This window comes from Aquarana catesbeiana, linkage group LG11 (assembly GCF_042186555.1).
Source record: "Aquarana catesbeiana isolate 2022-GZ linkage group LG11, ASM4218655v1, whole genome shotgun sequence".
Classification (NCBI taxonomy): Eukaryota; Metazoa; Chordata; class Amphibia; order Anura; family Ranidae; genus Aquarana; species Aquarana catesbeiana.
In genome coordinates this window covers 58,059,972-58,081,661 of record NC_133334.1, presented here as the reverse complement: position 1 = coordinate 58,081,661, position 21,690 = coordinate 58,059,972, and the positions used below count along the sequence as shown (strand labels likewise).

The following is a 21,690-nucleotide window of genomic DNA, read 5'->3' as shown; positions in this document are numbered from 1 at the left end:
ACATTCAGTTATAAATACAGGTTTTTTTATCGAGAACCATCTCTTAGTATAATAAATGAAGAGATATCAGGAATTAGGATGTCAGTCCATTGAATCTTCTTGGTCCATGGATGATGTGGCATAACGGCCTCTTTTGTGAGAATGATGATTCCCATTTTGTTCTGAAATTTTCTGGGTGCTGCCTGAAGGTGAAGATGATGCCATTCTTCTGCGTGTGGGAGTGTTGCTGCTTGTGGGTTCTGTCGGATTTAATTTTAAAAGGGTTTGTTGTAGTTCATCTGCTGATCTGCTTCTGTAGATTGTACCTTGGTAGTTAAATCTGACTGAAAAGGGGAAGCCCCATTGATACATAATGTTGTGGCGTTGCAGTTCCATTAGTTGGGGTTTCATGGATCGTCTTTTAGTAATAGTAAGTTGGGAAAGGTCAGCAAAAATTTGATAATTGTGTCCTTGAAAATTAAGTTCCTTTTTTTCTCTTGCAGCAATTAGTATTTGTTCTTTCATTCTGTAATAATGAAATTTTGTGATTATATCACGTGGGGGTCCATCTTTCTTTTTGGCTGTGAGGGCTCTGTGTACTCTGTCCAGTTCTAAACGTTCAATAGGGATATCTGGCTTTAGTTCTTGTAATAGAGCAGTAATAGTAGATTGCAGGTCTGTCACAGTTTCAGGTATTCCCCTTATGCGCAAGTTTGAACGTCTGGCTCTATTTTCGTAATCTTCGAGCTTAGTTTGAAGTATTAAATTCTCTTTTTTTAATTGTTCCAATTCTGTTATATTTTCTTGGGTTGTAATTTCAATTTCATCCATTTTTATTTCTAAGGCTGCGGTGCGGTTTCCCAGCTCTCTTATTTCTTTGGTTAGGCTTTTTGTTATTTGGTCTGAGGTTTGTTTTAAAGCCTTATGAAGCATCTTTTCAAATTGTAATAATATTACTGGGGATACTGAGGAGACTTGTGGAGAAGTTTGTGAGAGGATTTGTTCTGTATCTGACTCAAATGGAGAATCTTGCTGTGACATTTTCTGTCTGTGAGAGCGCCCTGATGCTGTATCTTGTGAGGTGACTGGAGCTGCTTCAGCTGCAGTGAGTGTCTGTGAGCTCTTTGTGAGGTGATTTTTATTTCTGCCACGGTTTCCTCCCAGTACCATATTTCCTGCCCAAACTTTCACAGTTTGTTCCCTGGGGCAAAAAGATTCAAATGGATACCTTTTGAGCCTGCAGGCTCCGCTTTGTCCTTCTCTTCTCTCCTCAGCGGTGTGGAGCTCTAACAATGCATGTCTGCTCTGCTAGGCTCCGCCTCATTCATCTTTTTTAAATTTTTTTCAATATGTACCTCAGCTAGATAGCTCCATGAATGGGCTGAGGGAGTTAGAAGTTATTTAAACTGCAGAAAAAAGAAAGTTGTTTGTTTTAGGAAATTTACGACACAAAGTTAACCCATTTTTTTTTTTCTAGCATACTGCTTCTGGAAGGAAAATATCTGTAGCAATTATAGGGATTAAAACTGAAAAGAGGGTTTGTTTATTTTATAGTCATTAGCCCCTTTTTCTTGCTGAAATACTGCATTAGGCAGATGTTTCAATTTGACATACATAATAGTTTATAGTCATAAGAATATTGAATGTTTTGATGGGGCAGATGACTGTAATGATATCTCTCCTGATTGGATACTTAGATACAATTTGTGTATATATCTCATTGTTGTAGTTGCTCTCTTAGTACTATCTGTTGTGGAACCAAAAGTCCCAGCATAACTAGAATTTATGAATAAATTCAATAATGCTGCTAATGTATTTAATGACATGCTTTAAAAAGATTTTTACAGTTGTAGGTTTTGCATGTTAGACAAGCTAATGTATTTCTTTCAGTATGTGTGCAGGAGAATGACAGATGAAATGATTTCCACCATTTTGTAGAAGGTATAGCCAGGGCTGGCCCTACCATGGGACCCAATAGTACCATTGGTCCCGGGCGGCAGGTACTGAGGGGCGGCACATTGACGCCCAGGAAGCCAGTGGTCCCACCCGATCACTCCACTTCGCCCGTCCTGCTCCGCCCTGCCTCTCTCCGCCCCTCTCCTCTCCTTATTCTGCTGTATAGATGGCCTGGCGCCGCTGCTATTACATGTAATGGCAAAGCACAGCTGGCCGCCCGCCCATCCTCTCCGTGGCTCTCCCCACATTGCTGCTGACAAGAGAAAGTCAGCTGACAGGCTGATAGCCAACAGCGTGAAGGGAGAAGAGCTTCCTGCTGAGCAAAGACCCCATGATGAAAGAGGGTTTGCTATAGGCCACTGAGAGAAAGTAAGTGCCAGCGCCACTAATCCCATCTCCACCACCCCTGTCTGTATCAAACCCCCCTACCACCTCTGCCTGTGTTGAACCCCCTCCCTACCACTCCTGCCTGTGTCTAACCCCCCTACCACCCCTGCCTGTGTCTAACCCCCCTACCACCCCTGCCTGTGTCTAACCCCCTCCCTACCACCCCTGCCTGTGTCTACCCCCCACCACCAACACCACCGCCTCTGTCTGCACCCCACCATCACTGTTGCATGTAAATATAACTTCCTGATAAATTTAATTTTGGTTTTAATTGTCATGATATAAAATACATAATGTGGGGGCCTTTTGGTGGGCCTGATTTTTTTGGAGGGGCAGGCAGCACCCCATTCCTGGGCCCAGGCAGCACAATGTCTTGGGCTGGCCCTGGGTATAGCCACCATTTTAGAAATAGCTGTCTGCACGTATGTGTAAAAACAACATTAAAACACTTTTGAGACAGTTCATCTCGGTACTCTGTATCTCTCTAAGGGGCACGTTTAGGGAGTTATGTCCGGTAACTTTAGACAGAAACTTTAACAGTTGATGAGCTGGGCAGAAAACCTCAGAATACTTTATTTTTAAACATTTGTTCATTTTTATTTTATTTTTTGTTTCTAAAAAGGGGAAGTGTCTATCATTTGGATAGATAGATATTGTAATAGAATGTAAAGGGTAGATTATAATAGGTATTCTCTCTTTTATATTATGGACTGCAGTAGTGAAAGGTGCATTTTATATTTAGTGTATCACTCTTGTAAGTAGGGTCCTTATTCTCCCTTGTAGCTTTTGTTGTTTATTTTGTCATGTCCCTATCTTATTGTGCAGTATTATGTATACTGTCATCTTTATATATTTGCCTACTTCATAATATTAACAAAGATAGCAGTAGGATTTATTTATTTGCTAAAAGGGAATTTCAAATGTATAACTGATATAAGTGATGCTTGGTAAAAACAATACTAACATCCTATTATATGCGCTATATGTAGCACATACAAGGGGTGAGTTAGATAATTAGAGTCTTAATATCTAATATTAGCTTGTAAGCTCTGTTGAGCAAGTAATCATTTAGGCTGATGATTAGTTTGACTAAAGTAATAATTTGTTTCTTTATTCCAGAAGCAGCTAACACGTTTCCATATGTAAAGTTATACTTTGTAAAATTTCACACCTTTTAATTTTATTATCCAAACTTTTTCCTAGTTATGCTGCTACAAGTCAGTTTTTGGATTAGCGTCACTCTGCATTAATACAATCTAATTAACACATAAATGTGTATATAATTATTCTTAAGGAAACTCTAGTTAACTAGAGTGAACTCTTCTTCTGGTTCTTCTGGTTCTTCCTCGGGTGTTCTCGTCAGGCATCTTCCTCCGTGGCGTCGGCATCTTCTTCCCTTCTTCTCCGTGCCGCTCCGCATCCATGATGGCATGGAGGGAGGCTCCCGCTGTGACGCCACAGGGAAGTCCCATCAAGTCGCTGTGCGTCAGAGGGGGCGGGGTCACAGGGTGGCCCCACCCCCCGTTATTTAAGAACCATCAGAAGAGAAGAAACGTCACACAGCGGGAGCCTCCCTCCATGCCATCATGAATGCGGAGCTGCCCCAAAGAAGATGAAGACAAGAAGATGAACTTTACTCATAAAAATGTGATAAAAAATAATGTTCATTAACAAGAAAAATACATTCCACATTAATATTTATGCTACCATTTTACTAAAGCCCAGTGTTCTGCCGAGAAAGTTCCCCTCAGCGGATAAGGACCCCCCTCTACTGCGCAGGTGCTGCGTCTGCGCAGTAGGAGCCGGCGGAAATAGCTGAAGCCGAATAGTTGGAAATCAGCTGTACATGGCACCTGTAAGAGGGCCCCCCGCGGGGGAAAATCTGAGACACTGAACACTGTTTTACAGCATCCAAAGCAGCTTGTGCTATGATACTGGATCAGCAAATGATGATGAAGAAGGAGATCTCTCCAGAAACATCAAGCACTTGGCTAAGCTGAAAAGACCTATGCAGGAAAAGGCAGAGCCTTATGGGACTGAGTCTGCTGAATGGTCCTTGGAACCACATACTTGGCTTTCATTCACTAGCTAAACTGATTTTGTTCCTCTTCCCTGTTATCCTTGATGTGATGTTGCTGAATTTTGTCGGTTGCAAGAAGTTTGTGGCAAGGATGATCACGATGCCACTGAGACTGACAACTATGTCTTCCATGCCACATATGGAGAAGACTTTGCAGCTAAAGAAGAAGATGCAATGGGGGTTATTTACGAAACGCAAATCCACTTTGCACTACAAGTGCTAACTACAAGTGCAAAGTACACTTGAAATTGCACTGAAAGTGTTGTAAATCTGAGGGGTAGATCTGAAATGAGGGGAAGCTCTGCTGATTTTATTATCCAATTATGTGCAAGCTAAAATGCTGTTTTTTTATTTTCCTTGCATGTCCCCCTCGGATCTACAGTGACTTTACTTCCAAGTGCACTTTCAGTGCAATTTCAAGTGCACTTTGCACTTGTAGTTTGCACTTGTAGTGCAAAGTGGATTTGCCTTTAGTAAATAACCCCCAATGTGTTTTTGATTGGCCTGATTGTTTTTTTGGACTATTTATGTGATAAGTGTCGGGTACATAGGGTCTCTGAAGGGCATGGTGGGTGATCTGTATTGTAATTGCTGTGAAGCTTGTGTAAAACCTCAACAGGGGGGAAATATGTTGTAGAAATCCATATTAACATATTGTATGTATTTCATATTATTCATATTAATTTGTATATGTTATTAAAATAATTATCATCATTAATTAATATAATATTATTATTATATAGTAGTGGTATTATCATCAATAATATTATTCAACATTAAAGCAATAGTTATTAGTCTTTATTTATGTATACTATATTATTCCATAATATAGAAAATCTTCATTTCTAAATGTTGAACTCTAGATGACCTCTCTGCTTCATGCTGGTATTTTTTGTAAGATAAGTTTACTGGGTGAAAGTTTATTAGGATAACATTCAGACAGTCCAAGACAATCTCAGACACCCATCTCAACTGTAGATGTCCCATTATTTTTATTTATGGTTAGTTACAATGACATAGATTTTAGCAACCAATCATATTGTACCACATGTAATTCGATGGTCAAGAAATCATTATAAAAAGGCCCAGCTGCAGCTGTTTGTTATTGTTTCTGTTATTTGTAATTGTTATTTTTATTGTTATTGTTTTCATTAAACCTCCTCCTTTATTGGAAATGTATTGCCTGATCATTCGTTACTTTTCCACATCATCTGCTGGCAGCTAGGAGCACCTGCTGGTGACGTTGATATAGCCACGTTCACATCCAGGAACCTCAAAGTTACCTGCTTGTAGTCCAGAAAACCTGCAGGTTCCTGGCTTTGTGACTGTACAGTGAAAGGAGAAGCAGCAGACTGATTGGCTCATCTTTCTGTCACTCCAAAACCAAAGCAAATTCAGGTACTTACCTGACCCAATATCTATCAGTCAATAGTACCTATAGATAACTACTACTGTTTGTGGTTAACCACAAGTGTTTAAGTACACATATGTGTGGCTTCACGGCAGGTGGGCTTTAACGTCAAGTGGGTGTATATATGTAGCCCTATGTAAACACTTTACTGTGCTGAGAGCACGCTCCCGACACAGTAACTGGCAGGTACCAAAAAACGACTGATGTATACTTGTGATCGGGAGATTTCTGATCATGTGACTGCCAATCACAGCAGTCACATGATCAGAATGCCCGCCTCCACCTCCCGGCATTTAGAACCTGTTAAAGGGCTGGGAGGCAGCCGCAGGAACGGTGTTAAAATGAGAAGGGAGATGATGTAGTCTTCACAGGATGGGATGTACTAGTGTAAAAATTAAAGCTGGACTCCAAGCAGGTTCAAAAGATACAAATGAATACAGCTCTATATTCATTCATATACTACCTGTAATGACAAAATACTAAAGAATGCATCTGAGATTTCTCTACACCAGGGGTGGGCAACCTTAAGGTGGTGGAGATCTACCCAACATGGGAGAAGTCAAAGATCCCAGAGCATAGTGTCGCCTCTCCACATCTGATTTAAACATCTAACTGCCATACTACCATGTCGCAATCGCATGCATTGCACGGCAATCATGGGTTTAAATCAGGTGGTGAAGAGGCAACATATCGCCTTTTCTCATCAACAGTATATAGCAGTCTTGTGATTTCTATCAGTGCCTGGTTAAAGCTTGTAGGAGGAGTTTTCATTTTACACTGACTGTCCTATGAGGCTGCAGAACCCCTGACACTCTGTCTGGACAGTGCTGATTGGCCCTGTACCGATCACATGCACTCCTCAAGAAAAAAAAAAGCCTCTCGAGTAATACACATAAAACTGAGCATGTGCAGCCTGACTCCATAGACTCTGTGTTATCAGGAAATTATCAGGGGACAGTGGAAGGGGGGGAGGATTAGAGAAAATGGGATTAAACAGCCTTTTTACACAATGCGGAGGATTAGCCCCTTAGGTTCCACAGTGAGTATAACAAGCATACATTACTGCATATACAGACTGATTTTACTGTTGTGTGTTTAGTAACACTTTAAGTTAGCATTGCTATCTCCTTTAATAATAGTAGCATTATGTTTAATGTGTTTTGCTCACTTTGTTCTAGTGCTGTACTTAGAAATCTTTTAATAGAAAGATTTTTAGCTTGACATTGATTGGGAAAAACAGGGATATGTTGACATGCCTCAAATTCCACCCTACTGTATGCAATTAGTCTGCTGTTAATTAGCTTCCACTCTAACAAGATTTTTTTTCAGTACCTCAGGTAACCATAAGGTTTGATTAAAAACATTTTAACATGAGAATAAGTAACGTTATTTTACCCATGTGACAGCAATTTTCAAATCTCATTTCTTTAAAATATGCATCTTTATCTTGGCACGCTAACTTTGTGAATTAAGCCTTTAAGGCTCATTCACACATACTTTGTTCTTTAAAGAGCAATCCACATTCAGAACACCCTTCAGAAATCATTTGACAGGTGGAGAGGAGGTGTTATATCATTTCTGTTAATATTATAAAAAAAAATAACTGTAAAAATATCTATATACGTTTATAAACATTTTACTTTCCCTTTAAGGCTCCTATAAGGCTTTGAAAAATATTATTTAATAAGGCGGTATGAGTCATTGTTTCATTGCTGTATTGTTTACATGGTCCAAGAACTAAACTACAGCCACGGAATGTGATTTAAACCAAATGACATTCAGCACAAAAATGTAATAAAATGCATGAATAATTTTGAATTTGAAGTGCTTTAAATTGAGTGTATTTGGAGAATATTTGCTTTAGTGCTCATTTGTAAAGGAGACCAGATTAAATAAAGTCTCCAATAAGAGGATTATCGCTTGGTTCTGCTAGGCGGTTTTAAAAGGATCCCATTCAATTAACCTGTCAGGTTTTAGTGTTTTTAATTATTTGAATAGCGACCTGTAAAAGGCTGTCAGTCCACATTGTAACATAGAATAACTGTGCTTACTTTATATTTGCTTTTATAGAAAGGTTAGATGCATATGCATTATATCTGATTCCCAGGGAAACCTGGACTGAGAAAAATACATACAGTATGGGCTGCCACTGATGACTTCCTAAGAACACAAACTGGCTGGCTGTCCCTAACTTTCAAACTTTGAGTTATTGACTCAGAACAACACTATGTGAAGTCAGGACTCCTGATCTGTATTAAAGACGTAAAATCAACAGGGCTGCCAGGCAGCTAGCATTTTTAGAAAAATATATTAATGCTGGCAACCTCCACATTCTCTCTCTCTATAATTATATATATATAGGGTTGTCCCGATACCACTTTTTTAGGACCGAGTACAAGTACCAATACTTTTTTTCAAGTACTCACCGATACCGATTACCGATACTTTTTTTTTAATGTCACGTGACAGTTTTTTTTTTTGCTATTTTTTTGGGGGGGGGGGGGGGGGGGTGAACGTTGTATGTGTGTGTGTGGTTTTTTTTTTTTTTTACAATTTTTATTTTTTACAATAATATTTTTTTATTCTTTATTGTTTGTTTTTTTTTTTTGTTTTTTTAATCAGCCCTTTTGGGGGGCTTTGGTGAGATATCAGGGGTCTTAACAGACCTCTGATATCTCCCCCTTGAGACAGAGAAAGAGACCGAGGATAGAGATTCCCCAGTCCCTTTCTCTGCAGCCTCAGCTGCACTGAGAATGAATGGAGAGAAGACAGCGACTCCTCTCCATTCATAAACTGACACATCGTAATCACAGGAGATTACAATGTTTCAGTTATGTGTATGGACAGAGTCAGCTGACTCTATCCATACACAAAGGAAGGAGGAGGGGGACGGAGGAACTGAGGGGGAGAACGGAGGGGACAGATAAGGAGAGAGGAACGGAGGGGACAGATAAGGAGAGAGGAACGGAGGGGACAGATAAGGAGAGAGGAACGGAGGGGACAGATAAGGAGAGAGGAACGGAGGGGACAGATAAGGAGAGAGGAACGGAGGGGACAGATAAGGAGAGAGGAACGGAGGGGGAGAACGGAGGGGGACAGATAAGGAGAGAGGAATGCAGGGAACAGCGGAGAGGCACAGAGGAAAGGAGGGGGCATGGAGGAGGATGCAGTGACAGTCAGCAGTGACCGATCACCACTGTATGTCACTAAAGCTGGTGAAAGCCGCTGGGGGAGAATCTTGTAACTCCCCCACGTGCCGATCACAGCTGTCCTCTAGGTATCGGGGGAAGCATCGGGAGCATTTGCCCGAGTACAAGTACTTGGGCAAATGCTCGGTATCGGTGCCAATACCGATACTAGTATCGGTATCGGAACAACCCTAATATATATATATATATATATATATATATATATATATATATTCATTCATTATATTACCAAAAGTATTGGAACACCTGCCTTTACACGCACATGAACTTTAATGGAATCCCAGTCTTAGTCCGTAGGGTTTAATATTCAGTCGGCCCACCCTTTGCAGCTTTAACGGCTTTAACTCTTCTGGGAAGATTTAGGAGAGTGTCTATGAAAATATTTGACAATTCTTCCAGAAGCACAATTGTGAGGTCAGGCACTGATGTTGGACTAGAAGGCCTGGCTCACAGTCTCCGCTCGAATTCATTCCAAGAGTGTTCTCTTGGGTTGAGGTCAGGACTGTGTGCAGGCCAGTCAAGTTCCTCCACCCCAAACTCGCTCATCCATGTCTTTATGGACCTTGCTTTGTGCACTGGTGCGCAGTCATGTTGGAACAGGAAGGGGCCATCCCCAAACTGTTCCCACAAAGTTGGGAGCATGAAATTGTCCAAAATGTCTTGGTATGCTGACACCTTAAGAGTTCCCTTCACTGGAACAAAGGGGCCAATCCCAAGCCCTGAAAAACAACCCCACACCATAATCCTCCCTCCACCAAATGATTTGGAGCAGTGCACAAGGCAAGGTCCATAAAGACATGGATGAGTGAGTTTGGGGTGGGGGAACTTGACTGGCCTGCACAGTCCTGACCTCAACCTGATAGAACACCTTTGGGATGAATTAGAGTGGAGACTGCGAGCCAGGCCTTCTTGTCCAACATCAGTGTCTGACCTCACAAATGTGCTTCTGGAAGAATGGTCAAACATTCCTATAGGCACACTCCTAAACCTTGTGGATAGCCTTCCCAGAGGATTTGAAGCTGTTATAGCTGCAAAAGGTCGACAAACTCAATATTAAACCCTACAGACTAAGACTGAGATGCCATGAAAGTTTGTGTGCATGTAAAGGCAGGCATTCCAATACTTTTGGTAATATAGTATATATATATATATATATATATATATATATATATATATATATATATATATATATACATATATATATATATATATATATATATATATATATATATATATATATATATATATATTTCTTTTAAGTGTATGTGAAGCTGAACCTTTTTATTTTTAATAGGGTAAAAAAGTAAAATTCTTGCCGGGTTATTTGGGAAATTTTCACTTCACTTCCTATCCTATTGACCCAACAGGAATCTAGAGCTTATTTCTCAAATTTAGGGGAATTCTCTTCTTAGGGCAGAGGCAGCAGTCAGGGGTCTACAGTTGCTGTGACCACGGTGCTTTGCTTCACACAGACACAGCAAATATAATACCTCCTGTCGCTTTCAAGCTCCTCCCTTACTTTGTAAGTGCCCCGCAACTGTGTGGAATGCACACGGTTGCGTTGCGCTGGCATGGGGATCAAGGGGTTTGTTGGAAGGCAACATGTTTTTTTTCCTAATATAAGATGTCTCTGAACTGTGAAATCTGGTTACACCTAGCCTCAACACTTTTGGGGACAGCATGGAATGCCATTACCCATTTGGACTATGGAACTGAAGAATGCTTTTCAGAACCTTCATCTGGGAGTCATGCCCCCTGGCAGGGGAGTAAAGCTTGGCTTCAAACCAACTGGTGTAATGTAGATGGAAGGGCCTGATTGCCATGCCTGCAAACAAAAGCTTGGTCAGCTGCTGTTAAAAGGACTGATTTCCTGAGTTACAGAACATCAAAAGCCAGCTGTTACAGAAAGATGACCTGGGTCAGAATCAGTGATTCATGAACTGTTTGCTGCCCCTAGTGGACACTACAGCATGCTTCCTGGAGGACGGACAGAAGAATATATTAGGAAGGACTGCCCCTCGGGCTTTCACACTGAACAAACAGCGGAGGCTGTTTAGGGGCGGTTTGCAGGCGGTATTTTTAGCGCAATAACGCCTGCAAACCTCCCCAGTGTAAAAGGGGCCTTAGAGAGAGAGAGCAATAATTCTAGCTCCAGATCTCCTCTGTAACTCAAAACATGCAATCTGTAGAATTTTTGAAACATCGCATATGGAGATTTTTAAGGGTAAAAGTTTGTCGCCATTCCATGAGCAGGCGCAATTTTGAAGCATGACATGTTGGGTATCAATTTACTCGGCGTAACATCATCTTTCATAATATATAAAAAAATGGTTAACTTTACTGTTGGCTTATTTTTAAATTAAAAAAAAGTGTATCTTTTTCCTAAAAAAGTGCGCTTGTAAGACCGCTGCGCAAATACGGTGTGACAGAAGGTATTGCAACGACTGATATTTAAGACCCCTTTCACACTGGGGCGGTTTGCAGGCGTTATTGCGCTAAAAATAGCGCCTGCAAACCGCCCCTAAACAGCCTCCACTGTTTGTTCAGTGTGAAAGCCCGAGGGTTTTCACACTGCCCATTGAAATCAATGGGACAGCGCGGCTATACCGCGGTAATACCGTGGCTATAGCCGCGCTATACGGGGGGTTTTAACCCTTTTTCAGCCGCCAGCGGGGGGTTAAAACCACACCGCTAGCGGCCGAATACCACGGTAAAACAGCGCTAAATATAGCGCTGTTTTACCGCCGACGCCCCCTACTGCCCCAGTGTGAAAGAGGCCTTATTATCTAGGGTGTTAGAAAGAAATATATAATGTTTGGGGGCTCTACGTAAGTTTCTTGCAAAAAAATTATTTTTTAAACTTGTAAACACCAAATCTCAAAACGAGGCACTGTTAAAAAAAAGTGGTTAAAAATAGTGGCCAGATAGGGCAATGCTGAAAAACACTTCAGTAGCTCACATTAAATACAGCGATAGTCATGATCTTCCAGGTGCTGCTGCAGTAGATAAGGTTACTTACATAGGTCCATCATGGCTCAAGGTAAGTTTTCATAAAATAAATTTTTTTGGATTTCTGCTTTAAAGTGGTTTGAATACACTTCTACCAGACAGCACAGCTACCCAGTCTCCTAGTCAAGAACAGCCTACTCTGCCTGCTTATTGGATAACAAAGGAGCAGCAGCACAGTGATTTATTGTTTATCATTTATTTATTACAAGTACTTATGTAGCGCTACCCCTGTGAGGGCCGCTAGTTGAATCGGTACCCCACTGGTTGCCCTGACCCTGCAAGTCCTCCGCCACCTCTGACACCCTGGGTTCAGACATTTGTATCAGTAATATAGATAATTAAAGACACGCACAAGTCTAGTTAAACAGTTAATCTTTGTGTACTGATGTAATAAAGACATAAGCTTGTCCTCTATAGCAATACCTCTAGCAAAACACTACTGATGGTAGAGGCAATAATAACAATAAACAATATCTGATGACAGAATATAAAGAACAATTAGATATGGTCAAAACCCTGCTTAGACATATGAAACCTATGTGAACAGGCAGAAGGAGGGCAAGGAAATGATTTTAGCTGGGTCAGACCACTCCCTTCTGTACTTCAACCCACAAGCCCAGGCAAAGTGTAATCTTGTTTGAAATTCAACACAAATGGTTTTAACTTGCAAAGTTTAACCTACTCCTTTAAGAAATAGAGCCCCAGGTAAATCGAGGACCTTTTTGGCACTGCAATATCAATCCCTTGTAAAGAGGGGGGAGGTTAGTTGTAGTTCCTTTAACCACTTCAATACCAGGCACTTACCCCCCTTCCTGCCCAAGTCAATTTTCAGCTTTCAGCGATGTCACTTTTTAAATGACAATTGCACAGTCATGCTACACTGTACCCAAACAACATTTTTATCATTTTGTTCCCACAAATAGAGGTTTCTTTTGGTGGTATTTGATCACCTCTGCAGTTTTTATTTTTTTATTTTTTTTTGCATATATTGTGACACACAATGATTTGTTAATACTAGATTGCAGTGTATGGTTGTTCAATAGCGCTGCACCACAAAGTTTACCATTATTGTTCATTTTAGTGTGGTGGAGTCACTAACAGGTGTACAGCAGGAACTGAGTAGTTGTTACCATAGAAGATTTGGGGATCATCTGATGTTTGTCTAACATTGATTCTGAACGTTTACACATATTTATTTGAATTGTCACTATATTGTTTGTTTGAATTAGGTTAGTTGGTTAAACGCATCAACGCACAGGTGGCGCTGATTGTATACACTTGATTTACATCTATAAAGTGACTTCAATTTACACAGTGCCAATTTAGACAGGAGCAAATTAAGCTACCAGCATATCTTTGGAGTGTAGGAGGGTGAACATGCAATGATAATTCATCAATCTGCTTTCCCTGGTTATCAGAATGTTCAGTGCTAGCACATGTGCATTACATCAAAGCCTGATTGGCTTTGTCCCAGTCTGAGTGAGCATGACATGAAGGCAATTCTGGGCACTTTCACTATTTTCATTAAAAATAAATGTATGCTATTTTTGTATAGTTCTCTTTCACCCCCAAAGTGTGTGCGTGTATGTGTACACTGTATATATGTATGTACATATATATATATATATATATATATATAGTGATTAGCGCTTATCATGATAGAAATGTCCTTTTCCTGTTACTAAGCAGTGCCTTGTTTAGCAAGGTCTAAATAACATTCACATTATGCAAGACTTGCTGTAATAAGAACAAAACAGAAGGAATGCGATTCATCTCGTGTTTTTTTAATGACTTTTATTATAATTTTTTTTTATTTTGCCTAAAATTCCTTTGGATCTCTGTAGGTAGACGAGAGCCTCACCAGTCACAATATAAATAAATAAAGGCAAGGAAAATAAAACAGAGCAGATTTTATTTATTGCACTCCTTGACTGGATAATTATGGCGGACTACCTGTGGAAAAATGTGACTCATCTATTGCAGAAAAGAGCACTTACATTTTATCATCTGTTATTCTAGGGGAAGGTTTATTGTTATGCATGAATGAATTCAAGAGTGCTGTACTAATAGTGATTTACAGACGCTACAGTAACAACTTTCACAGACTGAGATAGGCGTAAAGGAGGACTCCAGTCTAAACAGAAACTTTTCTATAGTTTGTAGTGGGATAGTTGTTTAAATCTCTAATGCCGCGTACACACGGTCGGACTTTTCGTCTACAAAAGTCCGACAGCCTGTCCGACAGACTTCCGGCGGACTTTCGGCGGACTTGCAGCAGACTTTCTAACGAACGGACTTGCCTACACACGACCACACAAAAGTCCGACGGATTCGTACGTGATGACGTACACCGGACTAAAATAAGGAAGTTCATAGCCAGTAGCCAATAGCTGCCCTAGCATGGGTTTTTGTCCGTCTAACTAGCACACAGACGAGCGGATTTCGGGGTCCGTCGTAGTTACGACGTAAAGATTTGAAGCATGTTTCAAATCTAAAGTCCGTCGGATTTGAGGCTGAAAAAGTCTGCTGAAAGTCCGGAGAAGCCCACACACGATCGGATTACCAGCCAGCTTTAGTCCGTCGGCGTCCGTTGGACTTTTGTAGACGAAAAGTCCGACCGTGTGTACGCGGCATAAGTATAGACTGTTAACATAACTAGTAATATAACTGATGATAGTAAATCAAACTCTACTAGACATTTTGATTATCCTTAAAAACTCATCCAAGCAGTTTATTTAATTTATCTGATAGGGTGGATTCCCCGGCCTTTATACAATCACATAATGCAATTAATATAATGCAATCACCATAATGCAATTAACATAATGCCATGCACACTTGGCAGGTGTTAGCTGAGGTACTTAAAGCACACCATACTATTTGCTTATTCAGGGCAAAGCATCAAGTGTACTCTATTCCTCCACCCACCCTGGTATATATTTACCTTTTTTGCCCACCCTCCACTTCATTCAGTGCCAGGAGCTGAAGGTAATACCATGTACTTCTAGGTATGGAGGAGCATGTGACTCACCCAATCTATGTAAGAGAAACAAGTCAATTAGTGATGTCACATGAAGAGTCCACAACCCTCAAAGTCTCCAGCGACTCATAGCTTACATAGGACTTTCCTTTGCTCATATCAACTTAATACAGATCTAAAAAAGCAAAGCAACAGGTTTACTTAAAGCCAAGGTGTAATTATTGATAAACCTTCCTTCTCATGGTATCTGTAAATGTAAAGCTCAGTTGAACATTACGTTTAAATCACCAAAATGCACTGCAGGTGCATCAAAGCAAAAGGTGTTTAATGCATTACATTTTTTTTTTCATTCTAAAGCAGTCGTAGCCTGAATAGAAAACCCTGTCCCCTGCCAGATGCTGCCTCTTGCTCTCTGTTGGGGAGCAGTGGTCTGCAATCAGGCTGCAAGATGAGATAGAATGGAATGGAACTGAAGGGAGTGTACCTAGCATTCCAGGTTATCATTGTTGAGCCCTCAGGAGACATCTTGGGCTCATCAATGAAATGTCCAAGAAGGAAGCAGTGTGGTGCGGAAGCTGTAAACACTCAGTCCAGTTGCAAAAAAAGAACTTGTATTAATGTTAAAATTCACAACAAGCCCGGCGGGAAGGCACCCAACCGGGAACACTCACAGGATGTATTGGCAATGTGTAGCAGAGCATGTCTCATGTGCCGACAGCATCTGTCTTGAGGGGTGTAATGTGGCCTGACGGGGCCGTACCAAAGTGGAGAGACTTTCAGGATAGATGGCATGTCCCTATCCTTTCTCTACTCATCTGTAACCTCTCCCTACCGCTATTCACTGCCCCTGACAGATGGGTGACCTGTCTCTACACTATCCAAATGCAAAATGCGTGCCAAGCCCAGGAGCCAGGGTCTTAAAAAGACTCTGCCTGACCCAGGAGGGTAGCCAGAGTCAAATGGGGGGGCAGCATCCAGCCGGATAGCTTCCCCAGTGAACCAGGAAACCATAAAGGAGCCATGTTCCTCTTGACTTCCTTTCCCTCTGCAATACCACTGTGGTTGAGCGCCACCTGCGCCTGGAGTAAGTAGACTACCCCTGCCTACACACCCAATGACCCCCATGACATACCTACCTTCCTCACCCCACCAATCCCACCATCAAGTGTGCTGATTTACTATAGGAACTGAAACATTAGCTCACCAAAGTGACTACTCAATTGTTTTGCTTGCGTCTATCTAGCAAGGTTACTCTGTGGTATAAGCAAGGAAGCTGAGATTTCTGCAGTGTGTAAATTGTGTTTTTACTATACAAAGATGCTGTACATACAAAACTATTACAATCTTAGGAATACAATACAAGACTGACAGATATCTATAACAAGCAAAATGCCTAGCAAACTGAACAGCCTATGGTCTATAATAGTACAAATACACTTAAAGGTTACTTATCTTCTGTTACTGTATGTTCGTGATCTCCATTGGCAACGATTTTTCTGGAGTGTCAGGTACTGTTCTTCTATCATGGGTGGCTTCTGATGTTACAGCATGATGGTGTTTGTGTGTGTGTGTGTCTCTACTCACCCCTTTTATGTGTCAGGCTGTTTGCCATAGTTACCAATCAACAGGAAGCATGCCTGTTTACTGTAGCTGTAGAAACAATGGACTGTTGAAAACTGTATTTATGTACCCATTGTCTAATCGAGCCAACACCTGACAGTAATCTAACAGTCATTCTTTCAGTTTGGGAGCTGAAAGAACCTCAGACGAGTATATTTCTTACTTGTTTACTGTAGCTATAGAGACAATAGCCTGTTAATTGAACTGTCAATTGAATACAACAATGATATTTACCCCCATTGTATAAAACAGTATTTGTTTGAGAAATCTACTCAAGCCAAAAACTGACTATCTCTATGACCAACCACTATTGTGTAATGTTATGTCCCATGTATCGTAATTATGATTAATAAAAAAAAATCATATTGTAACAAACGCAACACATTCCGCCCTAGATTTTTTTTCTCAGACTACACACAAAATCTCTTCATTACTAAACTCATTCTAAACATTATTTTTCTTGAATGCAACACCTCCCGTTTCTGTCACTGAGAAGGTGTTTCAGTCTTTAACTAAAAAGTTAATTAGAAAGTCCATTCTAAAGTTCTTTAGAAACAAGTCCAGGCTTGTAATACATCAAAGGCCTTGCTCTCCACAGCTCTTGCGATCTTCCGTCATTCTTTCCATCATGTAACCACTTTTCTCTGGTCTTCCTATGGATCAAATCGGAGACAGCCTGTGGAGTGGAAAACAAAGCGGATTATCTGTTCCTTCTAATAATACATAAACAGTAGATACAGGCCCTTCAGCTAAAATCTCTCCTCTAAATGGCTTCTTGCCTGGATATCTGACTAACACTTTGCCCCCTGCCTGTACCCACTTCTGACCCTCCCAAAGAACATCAATAGGGAGGAGAGGAAATATACTGATATTTCCCAGAAGATCACTGCTGTTTATTTTGGAAGGTTTGCTGTTATGTAGCCTCACTTTCCACTCTTGCTGAGAAGTATCCACTAACCAGTCAGAGTCACAGCAACTGTATTGAAGCTCATCTGTCAATGCAAATGTAACTTCAAACCTTCCTGCCAGATTTCCTCTCATTCCTAGATAGGCTTCAGCTTCAGATACGTCACTCTTGGTTTCTATATCATGGGAAGCAGTAACATGGTATCTGTTAAGCCCTGTTCTTTCAGGAACCTTACATAAATACTGAACTCTGCACTCCAGCTGTGGAATCTGTGCCCCAGCCCCTACCATCCTCTCATATGGTGTGCTTTTGGCTATTGGCCTAGAATTTAACAACATGACTGCCTGTGTGAGGACCACCCCCTTAGTGTATGTGTGGGTGTAAGTTTGCGTATCTGGTCCTTCAATAGCCCGTTGTATCTTTCAATCAAACCAGCTGCCTGTGGATGGTATGGGATGTGGCACAACCAGTACACTCCAGAATCTTTGGCCCACTGCTGTACTGTTGATCCAGTGAAGTGTGAGCCGTTATCACTTTGGACTTGTTTGGGACAACCATAAGCAACGACAAGTTTCTGGAGCAGTTGAAGCGTTGCGGCTTGATCTGCACATTTGCAGGGATGAACAAGCATAAGTCCTGAATAAAAGTAAAAGAAAAAAGTGCGCTCATAATCACTATAAATACTCATATTTGAAACACTCTCAATCTGTGTGAACAGTTCAGAGAATAAAATACAATAAAAATAATAAAAGTGCAAAACAGATCTTGATGAAAACAATCCAAATCTCTACAAAATTCATACATCAAAGGCAATACCTATAATTGCTATATAGTGGAAAAATGTGCAAACGTGCTGAAAACATGAATTATTACACACCCTGAGGTTATCCACACCAATAAAATAAATAAAAAATGAAAAACAGTCCTCAGATAGAAAGTTATTCAGTTGAAATAAAGGGGAGGAGGTAGTCCATAGGGTGAACAGCAGGAGAAGGCGTCTCATAGACAAACAGCCACTTCACAGAAGCAGGGAAAACCATCCACGTTCCAACAGGTCAGACACTGCACCAATACATAGGGGAGGAGGGATGTGAAGACAGAAGCTCTCATATACTCCCACAGTGTTGAAAGGTGGACCCTTACCCTCAATGGTTGACCTCCATTCTAGCGAGGTCTTACACGCAAGCAGACTTTGCCCTCTGCGGGGACTGTGGATGGATGGTATCCGAATTCTGCTGGTATACTGTACATCTCCGATCTGGCATGTACCAACTCTTTCAACCTGAGGGGGATGATAAGCCCACTTATCCCATAGGGAGGTGGGTGAAAATAGAAGAGGGGCTCCGATGGTGTAGTATATATGTTAAAATGTATTACTATTTAAAATAACAGAGTCACACAAAGTATACTGCATCACAACAATATAAAACAAGCCGGCATAAATTTAGCAAACGCCCGTGCAAATTGTGGAGCGGGTTGAGTGATGGCTTACGATGCGTAGCCACGCCCTACTAGTTTCGTCACATCTGACTTCTTCCTTTTTATTTTATAAGTCCTGAATAGGTGTCCACTGCAGTGCAACAATATCTCAGTCCATTATTTCCCCAGGACAGGGGACCGATGAAATCGATCTGCCAGATCTCTGCAGGCCTCTCACCCCCCTTAATCGACCCGGTGGAGTACTTTTGCAATGGCCATTGTCGCACTTCTCCACACACTGTACAGTTCCCTATTACAATCTTTATCATGTCCATGGATATAGGCAATCCTCTCTGCTGTGCCCATTCATATGTTGCTTTCTGCCCCAAATGTCCAGATTGCTTATGGGTCCAGTTGGTCAAGTTCACCAAGAAGGATCAATTGGCACAACTGCCTTCACTTTGGAGATTTCATCTGCAACACTGTTATAGTTCTCAAAGTCTGGGACTAGGGGCACATGTGCATCAACATGCCCCACTTTTATGGTGCGGGAGTGAGCTTCCTTCCAGATGTAGTCCCAGACTTCCTTGCCTCCCCACACCACCTTTCCATGAATCATCCTTTCATTGGACTTCCACGTGGGCATCCAAGTTGTCAGTCCTTTAAAAACCGCCCAGCTGTCAGTGTAGATAGTGACATGGGAAGAAGGATCCTCCTGAAGAGTCATCACCACAGCTTTCAACTCTGCATACTGACAGGACCCTCCAATTCCGGTCTCCTGCAGGACTGTGTCTGTACTTGGGATGTAGGCTGCTGCTGTCCATTTATGTCCAGACGAGGTAACTATGGCTGAACCATCAGTGAACCACGTTGACTCCTTCATGTCTTCTAACAGAGACTCAAAGGGTAGAGCCTCTTGAATGGGGGATGACTGCAGCACAGGAATATCTTCTTCTGGCCAGGTGCTGATAAAAGTGACAAGCCCTGCCAACTGTTCTGAAATGTCTCTAACATCCCCAGCTGCAATACCCCCTCTTTCTTGAAGGAACCACTTCCATTTCATCAGTGTCTGGTTCTGGGCTACAGCTGCCCTAGTGGTCAGTCCATTATCTCTCACCCATCCTGCGATTGGCAATACAGTATGGATGGTGACTGTGTCCTTTCCTGTAATGGTCTCTACATGTTGAAGTGCTGTGTAGGCCCCAAACAGGTACTTCTCTAGGGGCGTGTATCTCTTCTGTGGCCCTGTCAGTTGTTTGGACCAAAATCCAATGAGTATTGCTCTCAGTCCTTTCTTTTCATTTGGCTGCCATAGACGCCAAGATATGGCACCATTCTGCTCCACTACATCCAGCTGAAATGGTACTCCTGTTCGCATGGGTCCTAATCCCTGATGCTGCAAAATACCTTCTTTAGCAGCCAGGAATGCAGTCCACTGCTCTGAACCCCATGAGAACTCAGTCTTTTTTCTGGTGACATTATATATAGGCCTCAGAATCAGCCCAAGATGTGAGATGAACGATCTCCAGAACCCCACAACTCCTCTTTGGTAGTAGGGGGCGACAGAGCCTGGATAGTTTGCACAACTGTCTCTGGAATTTTCCTCTGCAGCCCAGTCCACATCATTCCCAGGAATTTCACTTCTGTGGCAGGTCCTTGGACTTTGTCTCTGTTGATAGCCCACCCTCTGTTCTCCAAGTGCTCTATCAGCAGGTGCAGTGCTTCAGTTACATCTTATGTCATCAATGTAGTGAAACACAGCGACTTTCAAATTCAGGGTACTTAAATCTCGGGCAATCAGTCCATGACAAATCCTTGGAGAATGAACATAGTCTTCAGGAAGCACGGTGAAAGTGTACTGGCGGCTGTCCCACACCATAGCAAACTGGTCTTGACACTCTGGGTCTATCAAAATTGAAAAGAAAGCATTAGCCAGGTCTATCACAGCATCATATTCTCCTGCATCTTTAACAATTTTCTCAACAATTGAGATCATATCTGGTACAGCTGATTTCAATGGAGGTGCCATTTTGTTTAGACTTCTGTAATCCACAGTCATTCTATATGTCCCATCAGGTTGCTTTACTGAGAACACCGGAGACGAGAAAGGACTTACAGCAGGTCTAAGGATCCCTACTCTCAACAGTTCTTGAATAGTCTCCCCAATTGCTTTGTGACCTCCAGGAAGTCTGTACTGCTTGAGACAGACTGGCTTCTCTGGTGCAGGAATGTAGACAGGGGTCCATTTCGCATGACCTCTGACCACAGCCTTCACCGCCCTAACCAGATACGCTTTATCAGGATACCCGAATGTGAATGTACCTCTTTCAGTCTGAATTGACTGACCTTGAAGTACATCCATGCCAAGAATATTTTCGGGTAACTCTGATACCAAAACATTTGTCATAAATCCTGATCCCTTGCCAATAGCCAATTTCACCCGTATCCTAACTGCTGGTGTGGTTTGCCCTCCCAAACCTTCTACATAAATCAATTCTCCTTTGTGATGGGAAGGATTAGCTTGCAAAAGTGTAACTTCAGCTCCGCTATCAACCAAGGCCATTACATGTGTAGGAGAAGATGACTTCCCCCACTATACAGTGATAGGTGCATATGGGCGTCTGTCTCCTGCTGTCACTGCCCTCATGGCTATTACAGGAGACTCACCTTCCCTTCATAAAGGATAAGGAACCTCCCAATCCCCTTTTCTGATTCTCTCTAACTCCTCCCCAG

General features: G+C 41.6%; 1 long non-coding RNA gene across 1 annotated transcript in view; it reads right to left on the bottom strand.

Annotated features, from left to right (window-relative positions):
* Nucleotides 1–16,785: 16,785 nt before the first annotated feature.
* The window catches only part of LOC141112958 (uncharacterized), a 164,490-nt gene continuing 159,585 nt past the window's right edge, over nucleotides 16,786–21,690 (bottom strand). The window contains exon 3 of the long non-coding RNA XR_012236668.1: nucleotides 16,786–17,307. This is a non-coding gene — a long non-coding RNA (uncharacterized lncRNA). The remainder of the gene's footprint in view (nucleotides 17,308–21,690) is intronic.